The sequence below is a fragment of the Ovis canadensis genome, chromosome 12 (assembly GCF_042477335.2).
Source record: "Ovis canadensis isolate MfBH-ARS-UI-01 breed Bighorn chromosome 12, ARS-UI_OviCan_v2, whole genome shotgun sequence".
NCBI classification, from domain to species: Eukaryota; Metazoa; Chordata; class Mammalia; order Artiodactyla; family Bovidae; genus Ovis; species Ovis canadensis.
This window is the reverse complement of record NC_091256.1, coordinates 39,605,487-39,628,367: the sequence shown is the minus strand read 5'-3', so window position 1 is coordinate 39,628,367 and position 22,881 is coordinate 39,605,487. Positions and strand designations below refer to the sequence as shown.

The window sequence follows — 22,881 nt, the reverse complement described above, 5'->3', positions numbered from 1 at the left end:
AGTTGAACCTCCAGTACTTTGGCCACCTCATGCGAAGAGTTGACTCATTGGAAAAGACTCTGATGCTGGGAGGGATTGGGGATAGGAGGAGAAGGGGATGACAGAGGATGAGATGGCTGGATGGCATCACTGACTCGATGGACGTGAGTCTGAGTGAACTCCGGGAGTTGGTGATGGACAGGGAGGCCTGGTGTGCTGCGATTCATGGGGTTGCAAAGAGTTGGACATGACTGAGCGACTGAACTGAACTGAACTCTCTGGTGATTCAGTGGTTAAGAATCTCCCTGCCGATGCTGGACATATGTGTTCAATCCCTGATCTGGGAAGATCCCACGTGCTGCAGAGCAGTTAAGCCTGTGGGCCACAACTACTGAACCTGTGCTCTAGAGCTTGTGCTTTGCAGCAAAAGAAACTACCACAGTGAGAAGCCCACACACCACAACACAGAGTAGCCCCTGCTTGTGGCAACTAGAGAAAAGTCCTCGAAATGCAAAGACCCAGCACCGCCAAAAATAAAATTATTTTTAAAAGTTTTGCTTTAAAAAAAGAATGAGCTATGACATCTTTTTCAGTATTGTCATCAGTTTAACAGAGAAGGCAATGGCAACCCACTCAGTACTCTTGCCTGGAAAATCCCATTGCCAGAGGAGCCTGGTAGGCTGCAGTCCATGGGGTCGCTAAGAGTCGGTCACAACTGAGCAACTTCACTCTCACTTTTCACTTTCATGCATTGGAGAAGGAAATGGCAACCCAGTCCAGTGTTCTTGCCTGGAGAATCCCAGGGCTGCCGTCTATGGGGTTGCACAGAGTCGGACACGACTGAAGCGACTTAGCAGCAGCAGCATCAGTTTAAGAAAGATAAATATTTTTCCTATGATGAGGTTGTAAGGATGAAAACTGCCCATTTGAATGGGGCTAACTGTCAGTATTAATGTTTTATAAGTTTTGAACACTCATTAAATGACCAGTGGCATCTATTATCGTTATTCTCTGCTCATCAAGCAGCCTTGGGCTTGAAGTTGGGGTCTCTATGTATATTCCCAGTATCCAGGAGATTGTCACATCTCTTTGTAAATGAATGGGTGTCCCAGTTCTATATCTGTCTTGGTGAGTGAGTTAGTGTAGGTCTCCCCTGAAGGAGAGCCAAGCAATTAAGTGGTTTTTGAGAGTGCAAGGCCCAGAGCCATGCCTTTGAGCCATAGTGAATTCATACATGTATATGGCACCTGGGGAAGCTTCTTGGACATTAAACAGCCTTTGAGACACTCCTCAACCCTTCCTTCAAACTCCAACATTCTGATATAATGATCTTGACACTTGCTAAGTATTAAAAAACAGGTGAAAAAATTCTGTTTCATAGAAAAGCCTTTAAAAAAGGATTCTCTCTTTTAAACAAACAAACAAAATATTCCCTCTTCTCCAAGAACTGGATTAATTGACCAAGTTCAAGAAAAGACAGTTTCAAGAGTACTACCTTCTCCTCTGGAGGAAAAAGGAGTATGCTTCCTTTGGTAGACTGAGAATATTCTACTGTACAGAGGTAGCCTGTCAGAAGGACAGGACTTGAGTTACCAGGGAGCCGGGAACTGCCTTGTATGGTTTTTAATGACCCAAGCAATGGTGTTTCCTGTTTCTAGTATAAAAGTAATGAAGTGAATTCTTTCTTCTATAACCCCCTTTATCAAATACTTATAATACCTCAAATACCAGATAGGTTAACTTAGCCCTATTAAGAATTTTTCTTTTTAATTATGTTTTTCACATTATATTAAGAAATTAAATTGTAAAACATATGTTATCAAACTAAGTACAAAGCCTTTACCTGGAAATGAAAACTTCTAAAGTCCCCTAAAAATCCATAGACTCCCCTGTATTCTCAGATGGCTTGTTTGCCCCCTAGGCTGGAATGAGAGGGCTTGGGGCTTATATGGTTCCCTGTTGAGATAGTTAGCTTCCCTAGGACCACCTCTGACACTGATATCCATTCACAGCAAGACAGCTCTTGGACACACTACCCAGGCCTCACAGGAGGAGCTCTCTGTACCCCTGTCAATCCTCAAACAGAGTGGCTGAGGTCACCAGATAAAATGGTGCCTGGGATGTATATATCCAAGGATGAATTTATACTAATAAATGTTTTGTTGAAATTTTGTTGTTTACCTGAAGTTCAAATTTACCCTGGCATCCTATATTTTTATTTTTTAAGCTTAGCAACCCTTCCGCCTACTAAGGGGCTATTTCTTTCAACTCTCCATGACCCCAGCTCCCCACTGCTCAAGCTTCTCTGAGCCTCTTTAGCAGCCAAGCCTGGGCCTAGAAGGCTGGTGTTCACCTTGCATTTTTTTTTTACCACTTCTGTCCTTCCCTTTCTAGGAAGCAAACTGCTCCATAGGAGATCTCCACATTCAAAGTAAGGGGTTTTCAGACCCTCTCAGGTCTCTTTTGGAACCTTTAGACCCATCCACGGTCGTGGCAAAGTGCCGTAATAGCTGACATTATTACTCTGTTTTCCCTCCCAAATATTTTGCCAAGAAACTACCCCAGTCTGGGGCCCTTGCCACAACGTACCAGTGTTGTAAGGGTTGACAGTGCTATCTGAATTCTATTCTTATTTAGTCCTCCCTCCAGCAGAACCCGCTCAATGATGACACCCAAGCATAGCCAGACCAAAGGAAACCAAGTGAGAAGGGAAGGAAATCTGTAGGCAAACAAGACTGAGTGTGAATCCTAGCCCTTCCACTTATCACCAACTGAGTGTTAACCTCTCTGGACCTGAGTTCCTCATCTGTAAAATGGACAGAATTACCTTAAAGTATAATAATAATCCTATCTTGCCAGGTCACCGTAAGGATTAGAAAGAATAAATACAGAGTACCTGGTAAAGAGTATGGGCTCCATGAATGATCTATTGTGTCTAACCTGTCTTTACTGCTTTCCATAGCTATGATATTCTATGTATCATTGCAATTTAAAGTAGCTGTATTGGACTTACCTGGTGGCTCAGTGGTTAAGAATCTGCCTGCCAATGCAGGACAAACAGAGGCCAGTGCAGGCCTCCTGATCTGGGAGGGTCTCACAGGCCAAGGAGTAACTAAGCCTGTATGCCGCAACTGCTGAGCCTGTACTCTAGAGCCTGTGCTCTGCAACAAAAGAAGCCACCACCACGAGAAGCCCACAAACCACAATACAGAGTAACCCCTGCTCGCCGAGAAAGCCTGTGCGCAGCAATGAAGACTCAATGAAGCCCCCGAATAATTTTTTTTAAAGTATACTTAATTAAAAGAAATAAAGTGACTATATTAATAGTTCTCAAACACATGGGCAAATTGTGACCTTTTCAGAAGATCCTGGTTATCTTTAGAGAATTTGTCATGCTTTATTTGGCTTCAGGCCCCTGCTAGGTAGCTATTCAATGTCCCCCAGGACATAGCATGGGCCCAGTACTTCTAAATAAGATTTAGGAAGAAGCTTAATTAAGCAATCGCCACATTATTGGAAGCCCCACAGTGTCTTCCAATCTCTCAGGTAGACCAGTAATTGCAGAATCTGGAGGAAGATCTTTCCATGCTGGATCCGTAGAAGTGTTAACATCCCAGACAGGGAGTGACCAACAGAGAGGGAGCAACTGACTCTGCCTAGGCGATCTTTTAGTTTATAAGTAGAGTTCTTCTCTGGATGTACATACTATCTGATGACCCTTGGGGGTCATCAAGGACACCCTGCTGCCACTTAAAACCAACAGGGAAAGCCCTTTGTTCTATGGAGAAGACTCTCCCTGACTTTGGATATGACTAAGTTATCTTGGAATGATATCTGTGCATTTCCTCCAAAAGTGATTAGCTTTTCTTTGCTTCTGGGTTATCTTGAATCTAGAGAAGGAAATGGCAACCCACTCCAGTATTCTTGCCTGGAGAATCCTATGGACAGAACATGGGGTCACAGAGTCGGACATGACTGAGCGACTAACACTATCTTGAATGCCATAAGTAGCTTCTTCACACCTAGTTACCAGGAGTCGCTGATGAAAAAGAGATCTATTGTCATTTCAAAAACCAAGGGTCCCTTAAACTTATTGGGAGACAAAGAGATGCCAACACATTAAGCATGAGTTATACAGAGATTATTAAAAGTCTTTTATATGCACTATTGCCCCCTACAAATTTTCATTTGTGGATATAGACTCCTTCCACTTCCTAATCAGCCCAGTTCTTGGAAAATTTAGAATTTAATATATGTGCCAGGAAATGGGAAAACAAAGCTGAAAAACATTGATCTAAATAATTCTGGTTAAAAAATAGTAGGTATTTGGACTGACTAGATCTTTTTTTTTCGTACTGTATTGCAGTCTATGCTTTCCAAATTTTTATTTTTACAGTGAGACTATATTACTTCTATAATTAGAAAAAAGTTGAAGTGCAAAAACTGGGAAAAGGCACCCTCGGCTCCTGACAGACTGACTTGGAATGGCAGACACAGAAAACTGGCTCTGCTTGGGGTTTGCCTCTTACAAACGTGAGGCCAGGATCGGCCCACAGGTCTAAACAGGATCTGCTAGCAGCTCACTAGGTGTGAACACCTGGAGAGGGAAATGGCAGCCCACTCCAATACTCTTGCCTGGAAAATCCCGTGGCCGGAGGAGCCTGGCAGGCTACAGTCCATGGGGTTGCAAAGAGTCAGACACGACTGAGCGACTGACTTCACAAGGTGTGAACAAGGGCAGTTCAGGTCAGTTCAACAAGCATCTACTGAGTGCTCACTGTGTGCCTGGCACTATGCTAGGCACTTGCTACAAAGGCGGAAATATCGACAGCCCTAGTCCTGTTGAGAATGGGGTAATCTCCACACGGCACGATGCAGTCTCCATTACAGGCATTTCAGGAGTTCTGCGGGAGCAACAAGGAAACCTCTGGTCAGGGAGCATTTGGGAAGAGATGACACCTGAACTTTATTGAAAATAATTATTTGTTTTTTCCACATACCACTGCATGCAGAATCTCAGCTCCCTGATCGGGGTCAAACCCCATGCCCCCAGCAGTGGAAGCACAGAGTTTTAACCACTGGACCACCAGGAAAGTCCCATAAAAATATTTTAAAGTCTTTTAAATAGTTAAAATCTTTTCTTATTATAAGAAAATGATTACTAATCATTTCCTAATGCTTTTGTATTTTCAGATATTTTGACTTCTTTCCAGTGTGACTTTCATACATTCAGATGCATGTATGAATATGACATGACAAACTTTTGGTGTTTTTTTTTTTACAAAAAATAGGCATTTGCATTTGCCTTGAATAATGAGTAGTAATAGAGGGAGTAAAGAAGAGATGAAAGGGTGTTGCAAGCAGAGGGGACAGTATGAGTTAAGGTGGTGAGACAATCATTTTCATAAAATCAGGACACATATATCAAGACAGAAGTCTCAGAAGAGGAGGTTGGAGAATGACCCAGGACTCGGTCCTAGATGGCCTTGTCGGTCACCCTAAGACACTTGGGCCATGGGGGAGGGTAAGGAGGGAAAAGACATGATCAGGTTTTCTTGTATGAATATCACATTGGCAACTAGGTGAGTGGTTAGTTTGAGGCGGTTAATACTGAAAGCAAAGTATTTGCGACACCACGGCTGGACTTGGAGGGTGTAATGCTAAGTGAAGTAAGTCAGACAGAGGAAAACAAATACTGTACGACCTCACATATGCAGAATCTAAAATATAATCCCCAAACCCCAAAACCAAGCTCATATGTACAGAGAAGAGGTTGGTGATTGTCAGAGGTGAGACATGGGTTGCAGAGTGGTGGGGTTGGGGGGGTTGGTAAACTGGGTGAAGGGGGTCACAATTTCTGGTTGTAAAATAAATACATTTTGGGAATATAGTATAGAACATGGTGACTATAGTTAAAATGTTGTATTGCACATTGAAGGTTGCTAAGAGAGTAAATCTTAAAAGTTCCCACCACAAGAAGAAAGAATTTTAACTATGTATGGTGACAGATATTAAATAGACATTGCGGTGATCAATTTGCAATGTGCAGCTGACCCTTGAATTAGAGTTGAGCCGTGCGAGTCTACTTACATATGGAATTTTTTCAGTAGTAAATACTACAGTAGGGCTTCCTGGTCCCTCACACAGTAAAGAATCTGCCTGTAATGCAGAAGACTTGCAGGAGATGTGCGTTCGACCCCTGGGTTGGGAAGATCCCTTGGAGAAGGTAATGGCTATCCACTCCAGTATTCTTACCTGGAGAGTTCCATGGACAGAGGAGCCTGGCAGACTACAGTTCACGGGGTCTCAGAGAGTCGGACACAACTGAGCAACTAACACTTTGACTTTCACTTCAAATACTACAGTACTACAACAACTGTGGCTGGTTGAATTTGAGGATGTGGAACTGTAGATATGGAGGGCTGAATGTAAAATTATACACCCATTTGTGACTGCCAGAGTTTGTTACCCCAACCCCTGAGTTTTTCAAGGATCAACTGGATACAAATATTGAATCATTATTCTGTATACCTAAAAGTAATAAGGTCATGTGTCAACTATACCTCAATTAAAAAAATTTATCTCTATTCAGCAAGTATAACTGAGCATCTACTAAGTACCCGACACACATACAGAGACTGAAGGTAAAGAAACCCATAAGGAGACCTCAGAAATGTGTGTTTATTATCACTATTGGCTGTGCCACACTCCTTGCAAGATCTTAGTTCACTGACCGCAGATTAAACCTGAGTCTTCGGCAGTGAAGGCTTGGAGACCTAAAAACTGGACCGCCAGGGAATTACCAGGAATGAATATTTTTTATGCTTAGAGATAGTCAATTTCAACTGCCTAATCAAGAGGAATTTAGCTTTTTAGCAAAATGTTTAATGATTTGATTATATCAAAGTCCAAGGGATTAAACATCCCTGTTTATTTGCTTTCATCTGATGGACTCCATCTTCATCATCATGTAATATAATAGTTACAATGAACATAGCTAATATTTATTGAACCTTTATGGTATGCCAAGCACTGTGCTGAGTATGTTAGACTTGTTTTCTCAAGTAATAGTAAATATGTATTATATTGCCCCATTTACAGATGAAGAAACAGGCTAAGGAAGGCCAGAGTAGCAAGCAGCAGACCTGGAGTCCATGCTCTGTCATCCACCTGATTAACAAACTTTTATTTGACTAAGATTAGTCACAGTTGGGCTTCCCAGGTGGCCCTAGTGGTAAAGAACTTGTCTGCCATTGCAGGAGACATAAGAGACTCAGGTTCAATCCCTGAAGATCCTCTGGAGGAGGACATGGCAGCCCAATCCAGTGTTTTTGCCTGGAGAATCCCATGGACAGAGGAGCCTGGCTGACTACAATCCATGGGGTCGCAAACAGTTGGGCTAGACTTAGCATGCACACACGCAGTCACAGTTATCAGGAATTTATCTTGAAAATCTTTAAAATTTCATAGTATTTTTATCTACTAAGAATTGGTCATTTTCTAGGATGTTGTACAAATACACCCTTACTGTTTTTAAACCTCACAGAAGTTGCCGAAATCCAGAATGTGAACTAATAATTACTATTAAAGGCTGTAGTAATTTTCAGAAAGATCAGCATCTAAATGCAAGAGTCATCCAGTAAGGAGAGTGAATATCAACCATTTTGCCATGTATCATCAGTTAGCCTATTAGCCTGTGTGTGTGTTAGTCACTCAGAAGTGCCCAACTCTTTGTGACCCCATGGACTGTTTACTGGAGTGGGTGACCATTCCCTTCTCCAGGGGATCTTCCCGACCCATGGATTGAACCCGAGCCTCCTGGACTGTGGGCAGATTCTTTACCATCTGAGCCACCAGGGAAGCCTAGTACTTAGTAAATGCCTTTTTTTTTTTTTGGCCACACCGCAAGGCACATGCGATCTTAGTTCCCCAAACAAGAATCGAACCTGTGCCCCGTGCAGGGGAAGCTGGGAGTCTTAACCACTGGACTGCAAGGGAAGTCCCCCCTTTCTATCATTTTAGAGGTGCAGTGTCTGAGCCTGGGGAGCTCCAACCAAAAAGCCCAAGTTCAGTCACTCTGCACCCCTGAAACATGGTTTTCAGAGCTGCCAAGTAAGGCTAAAGGGCCAGCACATTTGATCCAAGCCCACTAAACGGACAAAATCTGTGAATGCCATTTTCCCCTCTCTTTGTCAGTGAATAGCTATTTAGTTGTATTTAGCCACTACTTACTGTTATATTAGAAAATAATAGAGTCATTCCCATACATTGCATCTGAGTAGAGTTGAAAAGACCAATGTGGAGCAACAACACTTTCCAAGGTATTTACGCAGAAATCAAACCCGTGGTATGGGGCAGTGCGCCTGGAGTTGTTTGGAGTTTTGCTTCAGACTCAAATCTGCCAAAAAGGCTTTTCTTCTGAGAAAGCTTCCCTAATTGGGACTGCTGCAGGCCATTTATTTGCCTGCCATAGTTTTGTTTCCTAGCAGTCTTCAGATACATCATTGGCAATTGGAGTTTAAAGCATCATTTAAGTGCTTTTTCTCCCCGCTACTCATCTGGCTTAAAAGACATCCTTTGTCAGTTTACCATCATCAGTATATCATCCATGTCATACCTGTACTTTCCCTTCTAAAATATGGGGGCGTTGCTCAGCAAAACTGTCACGAGAATCATTTCAAAACTTCATCTCAACACATTGGTTTGTTGGCGGTGCTGACGTGGAACAGACACCCTCAGACATTGCTGATGGTTGTGTTTGTTAGCACAACTTTTTTGGGAAGCAATTTGCAATATATATCATGAGTCATTAGCATATTCATACTCCAAGCCTGTAATTCAGCTTGTAAAAACTAAATTAAAGAAAAATGAAAAATCTAGAAAATATATTACAATGGTATATATTGTGGATTTATAAATACCAGTGAAAATTATAAACAAATATAAATATAATTAATATATTTTAGTAATCTCCTGAAAGAAGTATTATCCTTTCATTAAAATGCGTTCTTTAAAAATGTTTATTAGCAATGTTTTTCTAAAAATATAATGTTGGTTGGAGAAAGTAGAATATAAAATAGTGCATTTATTTTGATGATATGCTGGGAAAATTATACATTTGTATATACCTATACAGCAGGATGGTGGTATTATGGGTGCTATGTTTTTCTTCCTAATTTTCAAGAATATGACTATATTATTTTTACAGTAGAAAGATTTTTAATAAAAAAAACTCTTATAAGTACGTTAGAACCATATGACATTATGATGAGAGTTTTTAGAACTAAAAACACCAGAACACATGGCCTGACTTATGGTCTGGCAATAGGACCCAGGATTTGAAATTGGAATTATTCCCGAAGATCCAGGGCATGTAGGTACTTGTAACTTGGCAATGTTGGCTGTAAGCCAAAAGTGAATCGGGTGACAAGGTTTTATTGGCGGGAAGCCCTCCAGGCACTATGTTGTCAGTGACTCAAGGCCACCCATGATGCCTTAGTCCCAGGGCGGTGCAAGGGATCAAATAAAATCGATACCCTCCTGTGGCTAAAACAATGAATCTTTTGAGTAAGTGTCCCCTTCCAGAAACTCTGTTGGTAGTGTCATCATTCTCTACAGAGGCAAGTCCTAACTAACGTAAATGCTGGAACAGAGGCATTACAATGTCTTATCCATAATTTAGAAGCTTTTTGATGGAACTCAGATGCTGATATTCTGCTACTTTGCCCCTCTCTCCATGCATTCTCTGAGTTTATCCTGGAAGAAGAGCCTTCCCCTTAGCCCCTGCCTTTGGCAGCCCATCCAGGATGGTGCCTGGAGATTCACTGCCTTTGCCATTGCTGCTTTCTGGCCTCTTGTCTCTTTCTCTCTCTCCTTCTTTCTCTCTCTCTCTCTCTGCTATTATATAGACTTCAAATTAAGTTTTCATAAAAAGGGATTGCTGAATGTTCTAAGACTGATTCAGTCATTTGTTCAGTTGTTAAATGATTAAATAGGCATAATTTATTACATACCAGATTAAAGAGCACAGGAAAACATCCCCTGCCTTGCCCTTCAGTTTATAGGTTAAAGCAGAGTCACAAAAATTGCTGGGGGGAGCGGGAGTTGGGGAGGTCTGTGTGCTTAGGATCTGATCATCCCCAAGAGCTGGTATAGATAGGGCTCAGATGGGGAACACTCTGCGGAGAGTAGGCTGTGCCCCAAGGAGGCCTTCAGAGGGCTGGTGACTTACTCCTCATGCTGAAATTAGCTGGAAATTTAGATGGGGATTCTGAAAGGCAACAGAGAAGACACGGAGGACAAGTGTCACAAATTGCTTGAGGCCTAAGTGAGAGGAGTATGACTTTTGCTTTTTCTTCCTTGCTCCATCTCTGGACTTCTCCTTTGGGTGCTTCTGCTAATAGAAAAGTGTTCATAGGCACCTGCCTAGGAGGCTTGCTAGAAATTTATCCACCAGATTTCTTTGATACTTGAGATTTGATACCTAGAGCCAGACATCCTGGAATGTGAAGTTAAGTGGGCCTTAGAAAGCATCACTATGAACAAAGCTAGTGGAGGTGATGGAATTCCAGTTGAGCTAGTTCAAATCCTGAAAGATGATGCTGTGAAAGTGCTGCACTCAATATGACAGCAAATTTGGAAAACTCAGCAGTGGCCACAGGACTGGAAAATGTCAGTTTTCATTCTAATCCCAAAGAAAGGCAATGCCAAAGAATGCTCAAATTATTGCACAATTGCACTCATCTCACATGCTAGTAAAGTAATGCTCAAAATTCTCCAAGCCAGACTTCAGCAATACGTGAACCGTGAACTTCCAGATGTTTAAGCTGGTTTTAGAAAAGGCAGAAGAACCAGAGATCAAATTGCCAACATCTGCTGGATCATCAAAAAAGCAAGAGTGTTCCAGAAAAACATCTATTTCTGCTTTATTGACTACGCCAAAGCCTTTGACTGTGTGGATTACAATAAACTGTGGAAAATTCTGAAAGAGATGGGAATACCAGACCACCTGACCTGCCTCTTAAGAAACCTATATGCAGGTCAGGAAGCGACAATTAGAACTGGACATGGAACAACAGGCTGGTTTCAAATAGGAAAAGGAGTACATCAAGGCTGCATATTGTCACCCTGCATCTCATGATACAGAGTACATCATGAGAAACGCTGGGCTGGAAGAATCACAAGCTGGAATCAAGATTGCCGGGAGAAATATCAATAACCTCAGATATGCAGATGACACCACCCTTATGGCAGAAAGTGAAGAGCAACTAAAAAGCCTCTTGATGAAAGTGAAAGAAGAGAGTGAAAAAGTTGCCTTAAAGCTCAACCTTCAGAAGACGAAGATCATGGCATCCGGTCCCATCACTTCATGGGAAATAGATGGGGAAAGAGTGGAAACAGTGTCAGACTTTATTTCTGGGGGTTCGAAAATCACTGCAGATGGTGACTGCAGCCATGAAATTAAAAGACACTTACTCCTTGGAAGAAAAGTTATGACCAACTTACATAGCATATTCAAAAGCAGAGACATTACTTTGCCAACAAAGGTCCATCTAGTCAAAGCTATGGTTTTTCCAGTAGTCATGTATGGATGTGAGAGTTGGACTGTGAAGAAAGCTGAGCGCCAAAGAATTGATGCTTTTGAACTGTGGTGTTGGAGAAGACTCTTGAGAGTCCCTTGGACTGCAAGGAGATCTAACCAGTCCATTCTAAAGATCAGCCCTGGGTGTTCTTTGGGAGGAATGATGGTAAACCTGAAACTCCAGTACTTTGGCCACCTCATGCGAAGAGTTGACTCATTGGAAAAGACTCTGATGCTGGGAGGGATTGGGGGCAAGAGGAGAAGGGGATGACAGAGGATGAGATGACTGGATGGCATCACTGACTTCTGGGAGTTGGTGATGGACAGGGAGGCCTGGCGTGCTGCGATTCATGGGGTCGCAAAGAGCTGGACACGACTGAGCGACTAAACTGAACTGAACTGAAGAGTCAGTCTGAACAAATTCCTAAATATTAGTCCTGCCCACACCTTGATTTCATTCTGGCCTCCAGAATTGTGAGACAGTATCTCCTTCTTATATGAGGTACTTTTATTCGTTCATGGTTGGTTCCAGAGAGGAACTTCCTGGAGATGGTAGGCAGGTCAGCGAGAGCTCAGCCTCTCTCATGGGACAGTTGACTTCTAGGTTGCCAAGGCCCATCCAGCATCTGAGAAAGTTGGTAATGTCCATGTAAGGCCTGGGATTTTTGGAACACAGTTTCTCTCCATCTCTGGCACAGACTGATCCCAGTCTAGAATAACCTATGTTACCTTCATTCTCTTGACCTCGATGTGTCTGCTGTTTCTGAGACAACAAACACAGGCGTCATCCTTTCTTGAGATTTTTGCTTCAGAACCTCCTCTTGCTAGAGACAAGCCAGCTGTGAACCATTAACTACACAAACCTGCAAACTAGAGACTCTACAGAGGGTAATCAAGGATGCCCAATATGGACAAAGCTTCAAAAAATAAAAAAATGAATTGAAAAATGGACCGGGTTTTCCTTTCCCAAGTCAGAACATTGGGAGGTACAGCTAGGCCATCTTATCCCACAGTCCTTTGGCCTTTTCTTGTGGCTAACCTAGTGTTCCTTGGTTTCTGCCAAGGGAATTTTCACTATGAAGGAGAGGGCAGCTGGGTTAAGCATCAGAATGTAACGTGGAGGTGGGAAGATTTAGGAGTACAAACAGCTAGGGCCGACAATCAGGGAACTTAAATATGGACAGCATATGAGATGATATGGAATTGCTGTTAATTTTACCGGGTTTAATAATGGTATTGGAGTTATATAGGAGATAGTTCTTATTCTCTACAAGGAGAGGGAGAAAGGGAGAGAGACAGAGAAGAAAGCAAATGTGGCAAAGATGAATTGTTGAATCTAGATGTAACTTTTCTGATTGTTTATATTTTAATTAAAATGTTAGGGGTAGGGAAGGAAAAAGAATAAAAAAATCCAGGGCAAAGACATGAGAGAAACCAAGAGAGAATTCAGAAGAATGACATAAAAACAGATAATCAACAAGGACCTACTATATAGCACCGGGAACTATACTCAATTGTAATAACCTATAAAGCAAAGAATCTGAAAAAGTATATATATATATATATACGTGTTTGTATGTGTGCGTGTATCTGAATTTTTTTGCTATACATGTGAAATTACCACAACATTGTAAATGAGTTGCATTTCAATAAAACCATAATGTGATATTAATATTTCCAAATTAAAAAAAAAAGAATGATCTAAGTGGGGAAAAGTCTCTGGAAAGAGGAAGAACTTGGGAGACAGAGAAAGTGGAGGGAAAATCTTGGGGCATCATTTCCATCCTTCATTCAGTTCCTCTGTGACAAGAGGAAGTTCTGATGAAGCACAAGAAACCTCAACAAAATTACCCAAAATTTCTATTTTCATGGGACACTGCAACATGAGAATGGGAAGGCAAACTTTCTTTACAGGACCACTCACTTTACAGGAATACTAATGGCCTAATGAGATTGCTGAGAAGAAAGGATAACCTGCTGACTGCTGACAGACCAGCTTGGGTATCTAATACTGAGGCCAGCTGATCCACCTGCTGTAGTGTGAATTGGCTGAGATCATTTTGTAGATAACAGTAACATCAGAAAATTAAGCAGAAGACACTGGTCAAGAGAGAAGTGAGTAGAGCAACCAGGAGAGGTGAAGCTAAAGAAACCAGAAGCCCTGGGAGAGCAGAGGAGCTTCCCTTCTGGTCCATCTGGTCCCCTAAGGTTCCTTCCAGTCTCCTAAGGTTTCCTGCCCTTGAATCTAAGAACCTGCGGTTGCCTGCTGTGTCCCCGCAACACCTCCTGCCCTTCCACCCACTTTGGACTGAGCAACTCCAGGGGTACCTGTCTCTCATGGCCCAAGCCACCTGGCCTGGAGCAGCATCTCTTCCTCATTTGTGGGGCTACCCAGCCACCCCTTCTCCGGGCTGCCAGAAGCCTGGACCCACCCACACTTATTATAACCCCACCTGTACTGATTGAAATTGTGTGGTTCACAGCTGCAGTGCCAGTTCCTACCAATCCCCGGCAGATGGTAAACATTCAATGACCGTCTTGGAAAGAAAGAGACTCATCAACATCAAGCTCAGTTGGGCTTTCTTTGTCTCAGCAACTTTTCACTGCTCAGGGCTGTCTCCTTCTTTGCCCAGGCTATTTTAATTTCTCCATTCACTTACCTTCCCCACCTCTCCCGGAAGTAAGAACAGCTGATGTGTGCTGAGTGCACAAGATGGGCAGGCATTGGGCTGACTACTTTCCATGTGTTGAGTCCTTTAATCTTCCTGAAACCTAGGAGGCAAATCCTATTATTAACATCCCCATTTTATAGATGAGAAAGCTGAGGCCTGGAGACTAGGTTACTTGTTCAACATCACAGAACAGTGATAATGAGGATTTGGAAACTAGGCAATCTGGTTCCAGAGTCAACCTCCTTAAGTGCTTATTAATTTTGTGATAATAAAACCCAGCTGTGCTCAGCAGCCTAAAGTAAGAGCAGAGAAAATACTTTCTTCTTCAGAAAAGAACAAGACTCATTTTTTCTGGAAGCTTGGTTGTGCAAAGGAGTGATCGGTCTCTAGCTCTAGTGTCTGGCACAGTCACTGCCTCCTCATTCACAGGAAAGTTGAGGGAATCGGATGTGAATTTCACTGACTCCTACCTGCAGACATCTCCATTGGCCAGCCTTCTCCTGGTTTCCTCAGGCTCAGAGAAGTGAGTATCCTCTCACTTGAGCTGACCTGGGTCCCTGTGACCAGCTCCGTGGGCTGGCCCCATTGGATGCGGCAGCCAGGGCCCTGGCAGAGAGAGCTGGCTGCTGAGCATTGCTAGGGCTTGATGGAAAGACTGTCCCCAGGGGTGTGGGCAGGGTAGGATGGAGCCACCTGGGCACAAGCAATAGCAGGGAGCTGTGGCTTCCTGTATAGACTGAGGGGTCAGGGAGGTAACAGCAATTCTAGGGGCCAGGGGAGAGCTCTTACTGAGAAGTGACTGCCTGAGAGAAGGGGGCCTTAAAGTCATGTGGAGCTGAGTATTGTGTGTGATCACACAGCAGGACAGAGGAGGGAGGGTCTTGGATAAACAGAGAAGTTCCTTCACTCCTCTATTATCAATCCCTCCCCTTTCTGTGGGCTTCCCTTGTGGCTCAGCTGGTAAAGAATCCGCCTGCAATACGGGAGACCTAGGTTCGATCCCTGCATCAGGCAGATCCCCTGGAGAAGGAAAAGGCTGCCCACTCCAGTATTCTGGCCTGGAGAATTAGAGTTGGACACGACTGAGCGACTTTCACTTTCACTTTCAAGGGGCAGCTAAGAGTTCGAATGCTGCAACTAAAGATTCCACATGCCTCAGTTGGAAGGTCAAGGATCCCATGTGCAGCAACTAAGATCCAATGCAACCAAATAAATTAATTTTAAAAATTTCTACTTGAGTTTTAGATTCCAAACACGTATTACCTTATGCAAAATTTGAATACTACAAAAATATATAACATAGAAAGTAAGTCTTCCTTAGTATTAGCTACCCCCACCCTGCTCTACACACACACTCCAGATATAACTGTTGTTAAAAAGTTTTGGTGCATATTAGTCTAACTTTTAAAAAATACGTGTATAATCAGAATGGCTAAAATGAAAATCATGACAACACTAAATGTCAGCGAGAATACAGAGAAACTGGATCTTTAGACTTTGCTGCTGGGAATGTAAAATGGAGCAGCCACTCTAGAATATAGTATGGCTGTTTCTTACATTATTAAATATGCACTTACTGTATCACTCAGCATTTGCACTTCTGGGCCTCTGTCTTAGAGAAATGAAAACTTAAGTTTACACAAAAACCTGTACATGAATGTTCACAATAGCTTTATTTGTAGTTGCTAAAAACAGGAAACAACCCAAATATCCAGACAGCTGAAAGGTTAAATCAACTGTGGTACATCCATACCATAGAATACTACTTGGCAACAAAAAGGAAGAAACTATTAATATGGGCAACAACCTGGATGGACCTCCAGAGAATTCTGCTGGGTGAAAAAAGTCAGTATCAAAAGGTTAAATAGTGTGTGATTCCCTTTATGTAACCTTCTTGAAATGACAAAGTTATAGAGATGAAAAACAGATTAGTGTTTCAAGGGTCAGGGAGATGGGAAAAGTGAGTATGGCTACGGTCATAAAGGAAGTGGTACAAAGGATGTGTATGTAATGGAACTGTTCTTGACTGATAGTGGTCACATCAATTGACTGTGTGATATGGTTTGATCCTTGGGTTGGGAAGATCCCCTGGAGAAAGGAATGGTTGCCTACTCCAGTATTCTTACCTGGAGAATTCCATGGACAGAGGAGCCTGGTGGGCTATAGTTCATGGGGCTGCAAAGAGTTGGATACAACTGAGCCACTAACAATTTTACTATTTTCAGAGCACTCAAGACACACTGTGTCTTCTCTACGTGCGTGGGTCTTCTCTACTAGATCCGAGCTCCTGGAGCGTAGGCTGCCTCTTGCTCACATGCTTGGTCATCCATCACAGTGCTCAGCACACGTGTTCAGTCCGTAAATCGTGTCAGACTCTTTTGCAACTCCATGGACCATAGCCCACCAGGCTCCTCTGTCCATGGGATTTCCCAGACAAGAACACTAGGGTGTGTTGCCATTCCCTTCTCCAGGGGATGTTCCCAACCACACCCACATCTGCTGCGTTCGCAGGTGGATTCTTTACCACTGAGCCACCAGGGAAGCCCTGTTCAGCACACAGTAGTTACTTAAGGAGTGTTTGTTAGATAAATGCATGGGCGAACTTCCCTTAAAAGGGATCACTAGCCAAGTAGAAAGATAAGGAGCATCACCTAATGGCAGGTGATCTCACTGAGGTGACATCGAGGCAGAATGGAAAGTGCTTTGTGAGTGGCAGAAAGAGGGACAGTTGCAGAGGAAGAAGGAAATTCCTTGGCGCTACCACCTGGGGCCTCAGAGCCTCCCGGCCTGCAGTGAGTCTTCCTCTACTGCTGCCCAGGGTGAAGAAGGAAAGGAAAAGAAAAGGCGGACACACAGAACTGTCTGCCTCTGCTGTGCCTTCTTTTCAAACTCAGCACCTAAATTCTAAATTTGGAAGCCCTTTATTTACTGAAAAGATGTTTGGGAACAACAGCCTCAGACACTTGGCACTTTCTTTTCTCCCTGGGTGGAATGAGGCTCCCTCTGAGCAAAGATTGGACAATGGCTTTGCTGTGTCCATGGAAACTTTTCCCTTTGGGGATAATGCCTTTTCCCAACTATATGGGTATTTTGAGAGTACTCCTTTTTGGAAAAGTTCAAGAACAATCCAAATAAATGCAGTCTTTTCTAATTATAAATTTATATTTGGGTAAAGGTTCAACCATAGCAGAGCTGAAAAAGAACAAATTACAGGACTCAAAGACGGAAAACTCCCTGGAAGAAAGTTTGAATTTACCTAAAAAAAAAAAAAAAAGCTGAATGAAATTCATTAGTTTCTTTTTGCTTGTAAGTATTTTATAAATGTTTTAGAATGAATGTGGCTTATTTTTATAGTAAGAAAAAAAATCGGTACTTTTTTTTCAACTAAAAGAATTGCTGGGGACTTCTCTGGTGTCCAGTGGTTAAGAATCTCCCTTCCAGTGCAGGGGATACGGGTTCAAACCTTGATCAGGAAACTAAGATCCCACAAGCCTGCACGCCTCAAATAGAGAGCTGTTGTGCTGGAGCCTGCATGCTCTGGAGACCGTACTCTGTAACGAGAGAAGCCTGCACACCAAATCCAAGAGTCTGTGTGGTGCAACAAAGATCCAGCACAAGCAAAAAAAGAATTGCTAATCAGTGTACATGGAGTAAAGGTGACAAGTGAGGCAGGGCAGCTGAGACCACCCTACCCAGATTGGGGGCTTACCGGAGAAGGGCGTGCGTCCGTTTTCCATACTGTATAACAAATGACCACAACCTTATGGTGGTGGGAAACAGCTCTCATTTATCACCTCACACCCTGTAGGTCAGGAGTCTGGGTGGGCACGGTATAGATCTGACCTTCTGCAAGGCTGTCATCATGGTGTCAGCGAGGCATCTGAGGGTTAACTGGCAGTGAATCTACTTTTAAGCTCACTCACCGTTAGCAGAATTTAGCTCATTGCTGCAACGTTTAAATGTTAGTTGCTCAATCATGTCTGACTCTTTTGCGACCCCATGGGCTGTAGCCCACCAGGTTCCTCTGTCCATGGGATTCTCCAGGCAAGACTACTGGAGTGGGTAGCTATTCCCTCCTCCAGGGGATCTTCCCGACCCAGGAATCGAACCTGGGTCTCCTGCGTTACAGGCAGATTCTTTACCACCTGAGCCACCTGGGAGGGCTAACTGTAGACTGGAGGCCTTGCTCATCTCCAAGAGGCTGCTCACAGTTCCTTGCCATGTGGGCTTCTCCACAGGGCCTCTTAGGACACAGCAGCTCACTTCTGCAAAGGCAGCAAGGGAGACAGAGAACTAGCGAGAATGGAATCTTACATGACAGAACCTGATCCCAGACGAACACCCCATCAGCATCATATTCTAGTGGTTAGAATCATCTCACTCAGGAAAGGGGATTATACAGAGTGCGAGTACCAGCAACTGGAAACCATAGGGATGACCTCAGAGTCTGTTTGCTACATGAAGCTCAAAAACTCTTGTGGGAAACACATCCTTTCGTCACCCAGCATTCTGGTACATTCCAAAGGCTGTCCCACTGCAGGCACCTGTGATTCTCCACCTGAAAGACCTTTCCTTCTACACTACAAACAGACCTCCTGAGGAGTTAACATCACTAGGAGCAGGCCTTAGCCAGTGATGGATGGAAAGTGGAGGCTCCCCCTCTTTCTCACCCCTGGGGTAGGAAAACTCACAGGCGTGTTACTATCTCCTACAGTCCCCAGCAGGACTGAGCCCCAGTTCCAGTTGCCACAGCACTAATATGCTTAATAATATTCCTTTCCTTGGCTCCCTTCTCTTCCCTGCCTCACTTCCCTACTTCCAGTCTTGCTGGGATCACTTGTTAAGTAAACTAGTTGCACTGAAATCCTGCCTCAGGGTCCCCTTCTAGGACTACCCAATCCAAGATGATGGGAGTCAATATTTAAGTGGGTGCTGCTGCTGCTGCTAAGTCGTTTCAGTCGTGTCCGACTCTGTGCGACCCCAGAGACGGCAGCCCAACAGGCTCCCCCGTCCCTGGGATTCTCCAGGCAAGAACACTGGAGTGGGTTGCCATTTCCTTCTCCAATGCATGAAAGTGAAAAGTGAAAGTGAAGTCGCTCAGTCATGTCCAACCCTTAGCGACCCCATGGACTGCAGCCTACCAGGCTCCTCTGTCCATGGGATTTTCCAGGCAAGAGTACTGGAGTGAGTTGCCATTGCTTTCTCCGATTTAGCACCCATGGATGGAGGAGCCTGGTGGGCTGCCGTCTATGGGGTCACACAGAGTTGGACACGACTGAAGTGACTTAGCAGCAGCAGTCTTAGGACTAAGACTACTGAAATAAAATACCACAGACAAAGTAGCTCATAAACTACGGAAATTTATTTCTCACAGTCCTTCAGTTCAGTTCAGTTGCTCAGTCGTGTCCAACTTTTTGTGACCCCCTTGGATTACAGCATGCCAGGCTTCCCTGTCCATCATCAACTCCTGGAGCTTGCTCAAACTTGTGTCTATCAAGTCGGTGATGCCATTCAACCATCTCACCCTCTGTCATCCCCTTCTCCTTCTGCCTTCAATCTTTCCCAGCATCAGGGTCTTTTCCAGTGAGTCAGTTCTTCGCATCAGGTGGTCAAAGTATTGGAGCTTCAGCTTCAGCATCAGTCTTTCCAATGAATATTCAGGACTGATTTCCTTTGGGATTGATTAGTTTGATATCCTTGCTCCAAGGGACTCTCCAGAGTCTTCTCCAACACCACAGTTCAAAAGCATCAATTCTTTGGTGCTCAGCTTTCTTCATAGTCCAACTCTTATATCCGTACATGACTACTGGAAAAGCCATAGCTTTGACTAGACAGAACTTTGTTGGCAAAGTAATGTCTCTACTTTTTAATATGCTATCCAGATTTGTCATAGCTTTTATTTCAGGGAGTAAGTGTCTTTTAATTTCATGGCTGCAGTCACCATCTGCAGTAATTTTGGAGCCCCCCAAAATAAAGTCTGTCCCTGTTTGCATTGTTTTCCCATCTATTTCCCATGAAGTGATGGGACCAGATGCCATGATCTTCGTTTTGCGAATGTTGAGTTTTAAATTAGCTTTTCACTCTCCTGTTCCACTTTCATCAAGAGGCTCTGTAGTTCCTCTTCGTTTTCTGCCATAAGGGTGGTGTCATCTGCATATCTAGGTTATTGATATTTCTCCTGGCAATCTTGATTCCAACTTGTGCTTCATCCAGCCGGGCATTTCACATGATGTACTCTGTATAGAAGTTAAATAAGCAGGGCGACAATATATAGCCTTGATGATACTCCTTTCCCAATTTGGAACTAAACTGTTGCTCCATGTCCAGTTCTAACTGTTGCTTCCTGACCTGCATACAGATTTCTCAGGAGGCAGGTCACATGGTCTGGTATTCCCATCTCTTGAAGAATTTTCCACAGTTTGTTGTGATCCACACAGTCAAAGACTTTGGTGTAGTCAATAAAGCAAAAGATGTTTTTCTGGAGCTCTCTTGCGTTTTCAATAATCTAGAAGATATTGGCATTTTGATCTCTGGTTCTCTGCCTTTTCTAAATCCAGCTTGAATATCTGGAAGTTCACAGTTCACATACTGTTGAAACCTGCCTTAGAGTTGAGCATTATTTCGCTAGTGTGTGAGATGAGTACAATGTGTGGTAGTTTGAACATTCTTTGGCATTGGAATGAAAAGTGACATTTTCCAGTCCTGTGGCCACTGCTAAGTTTTCCAAATTTGCTGGCATATTGACTGCAGCACTTTCACAGCATCATCTTTTAGGATTTGAAATAGCTCAGCTGGCATTCCATCACCTCCACTAGCTTTGTTCATCGTGATTCTTCCTAAGGCCCACCTGACTTTGCACTCCAGGATGTCTCAGTCTAGGTAAGTGACCACACCATTGTGGTTACCTGGGTCATGAAGATCTTTTTTGTATAGTTCTTCTGTGTATTCTTGCTACTTCTTCTTAATATCTTCTGCTTCTGTTAGATCCATACTGTTTCTGTCCTTTATTGTGCTCATCTTTGCATGAAATGTTCCCTTGGTATCTCTAACTTTCTATTGTTAGAGTCTATTGTTTCCCATTCTATTTCTTTGCATCGATCACTTAGGAAGGCTATCTTATCTCTCCTTGATATTTGTTGGAACTCTACATTCAGATGGATATATCTTTTTCTCATTTGCCTTTCACTTCTCTTCTTTTCTCAGCTATATGTAAGGCCTCCTCAGACAACCATCTTGCCTTTTTGCATTTCTTTTTCTTGGGGATGGTTTTGATCCCGGCCTCCTGTACAATGTTGTGAACCTCCATCCATAGTTCTTCAGGCACTCTGTTTATCAGATCTAATCCCTGGAATATATTTGTCCCTTCCACTGTATAATCATAAAGGATTTGATTTAGGTCATACCTGAATGGTCTAGTTGTTTTCTATACTTTCTTCAATTTAAGTCTGAATTTTGCAATAAGGAGTTCATGATCTTAGCCACACTCAGCTCCCAGTCTTGTTTTTGCTGACTTCTCCAGCTTATAGAGCTTCTCCATCTTTGGCTCATAAACGTCAGAAGCTTATTTCTTACAGACCTCGAGGCTGAGAAGTCCAAGATCATGGCATGCAGAGTTTTGGTTCTGCTGGAGAACCGCTTCTGGGTTGCACATTGCTGACTTCAGGCTGAGTTCTCACATGATAGAAGGGGTGAGCTAGCTGTCTGGAGTCTCTTTTTATAAGAAAACTAATTCCATTTATGAGGGTTTCATCTCCATGACCTTATCACCTCCCAAAGATCCCACCTCTTAATACCATCACCTTGGGCATTGAGTGTGAGCATATGAATTTGGGGGAGGGGGAAGACAAACATTCAGACCATAGCAGAGTCCGGCAAAGTGAAAGTGAAGTCGCTCAGTCGTGCCGACTCTTTGCGACCCCATGGACAGTAGCCTGCACCAAGCTCCTCTGTCCATGAGATTTTCAAGGCAAGAGTACTGGAGTGGGTTGCCATTTCCTTCTCCAGGGAATCTTCCCAACCCAGGGGTTGAACCAAGGTCTCTCACATTATAGACAGACACTTTACTGTCTGAGCCACCATCAGCGAGGACTCAGAATTAGAGAACGACCCTAGCAGGTTTGAGGGCAGAAAGGAGGAAACCGAAAACTCAGACACACTCCTCACTAAGTTAGAACAAACAGAACCAAGCTGGGCATGGTTACCTTTCCCATCACTGTGAGATCCATCACAGTGTAATAAAGCAGGTTTTTGCCCCCTGAGCTCCTGACTGGGACAATCTGGACACATCACAGAGGAAGGGCACAGGAGAGCCAGGGATCAGTCCTCCAGCAGTGAGCAAAGTATTGCTACTTCCTTGTTAACTGTACCCTGATTTTCCTTGAATGTCTTAAAGATACCTCAAGATCAGTAAGTCCCAAATCAAATCTATAATTCAGCTGTTATACTGTTGCTTTTTTTTTTTTTTTTGCCCATGCATAGCTTGTGGGATTCCATTTCCCCAGGCAGGGGTCCAACCCTGGTCCTTGGTAGTGAGAGCACAGACTCCTAATCACTGGACCGACAGGAAACGCTCATCTCCTTCTGCCAGTATTCCATAGCACCATCCACCTGTGGTGTGAGCGTAACACTCAGGCGGCAGTCTGGTTCCCT

General features: G+C 43.4%; 1 non-coding gene across 1 annotated transcript; it reads right to left on the bottom strand.

The window, feature by feature from the left end:
* Positions 1-18,320: 18,320 nt before the first annotated feature.
* TRNAY-GUA (transfer RNA tyrosine (anticodon GUA)) lies at positions 18,321-18,392 on the bottom strand. The gene has a single exon. It is a non-coding gene; the product is annotated as a tRNA-Tyr (tRNA).
* Positions 18,393-22,881: the final 4,489 nt, after the last annotated feature.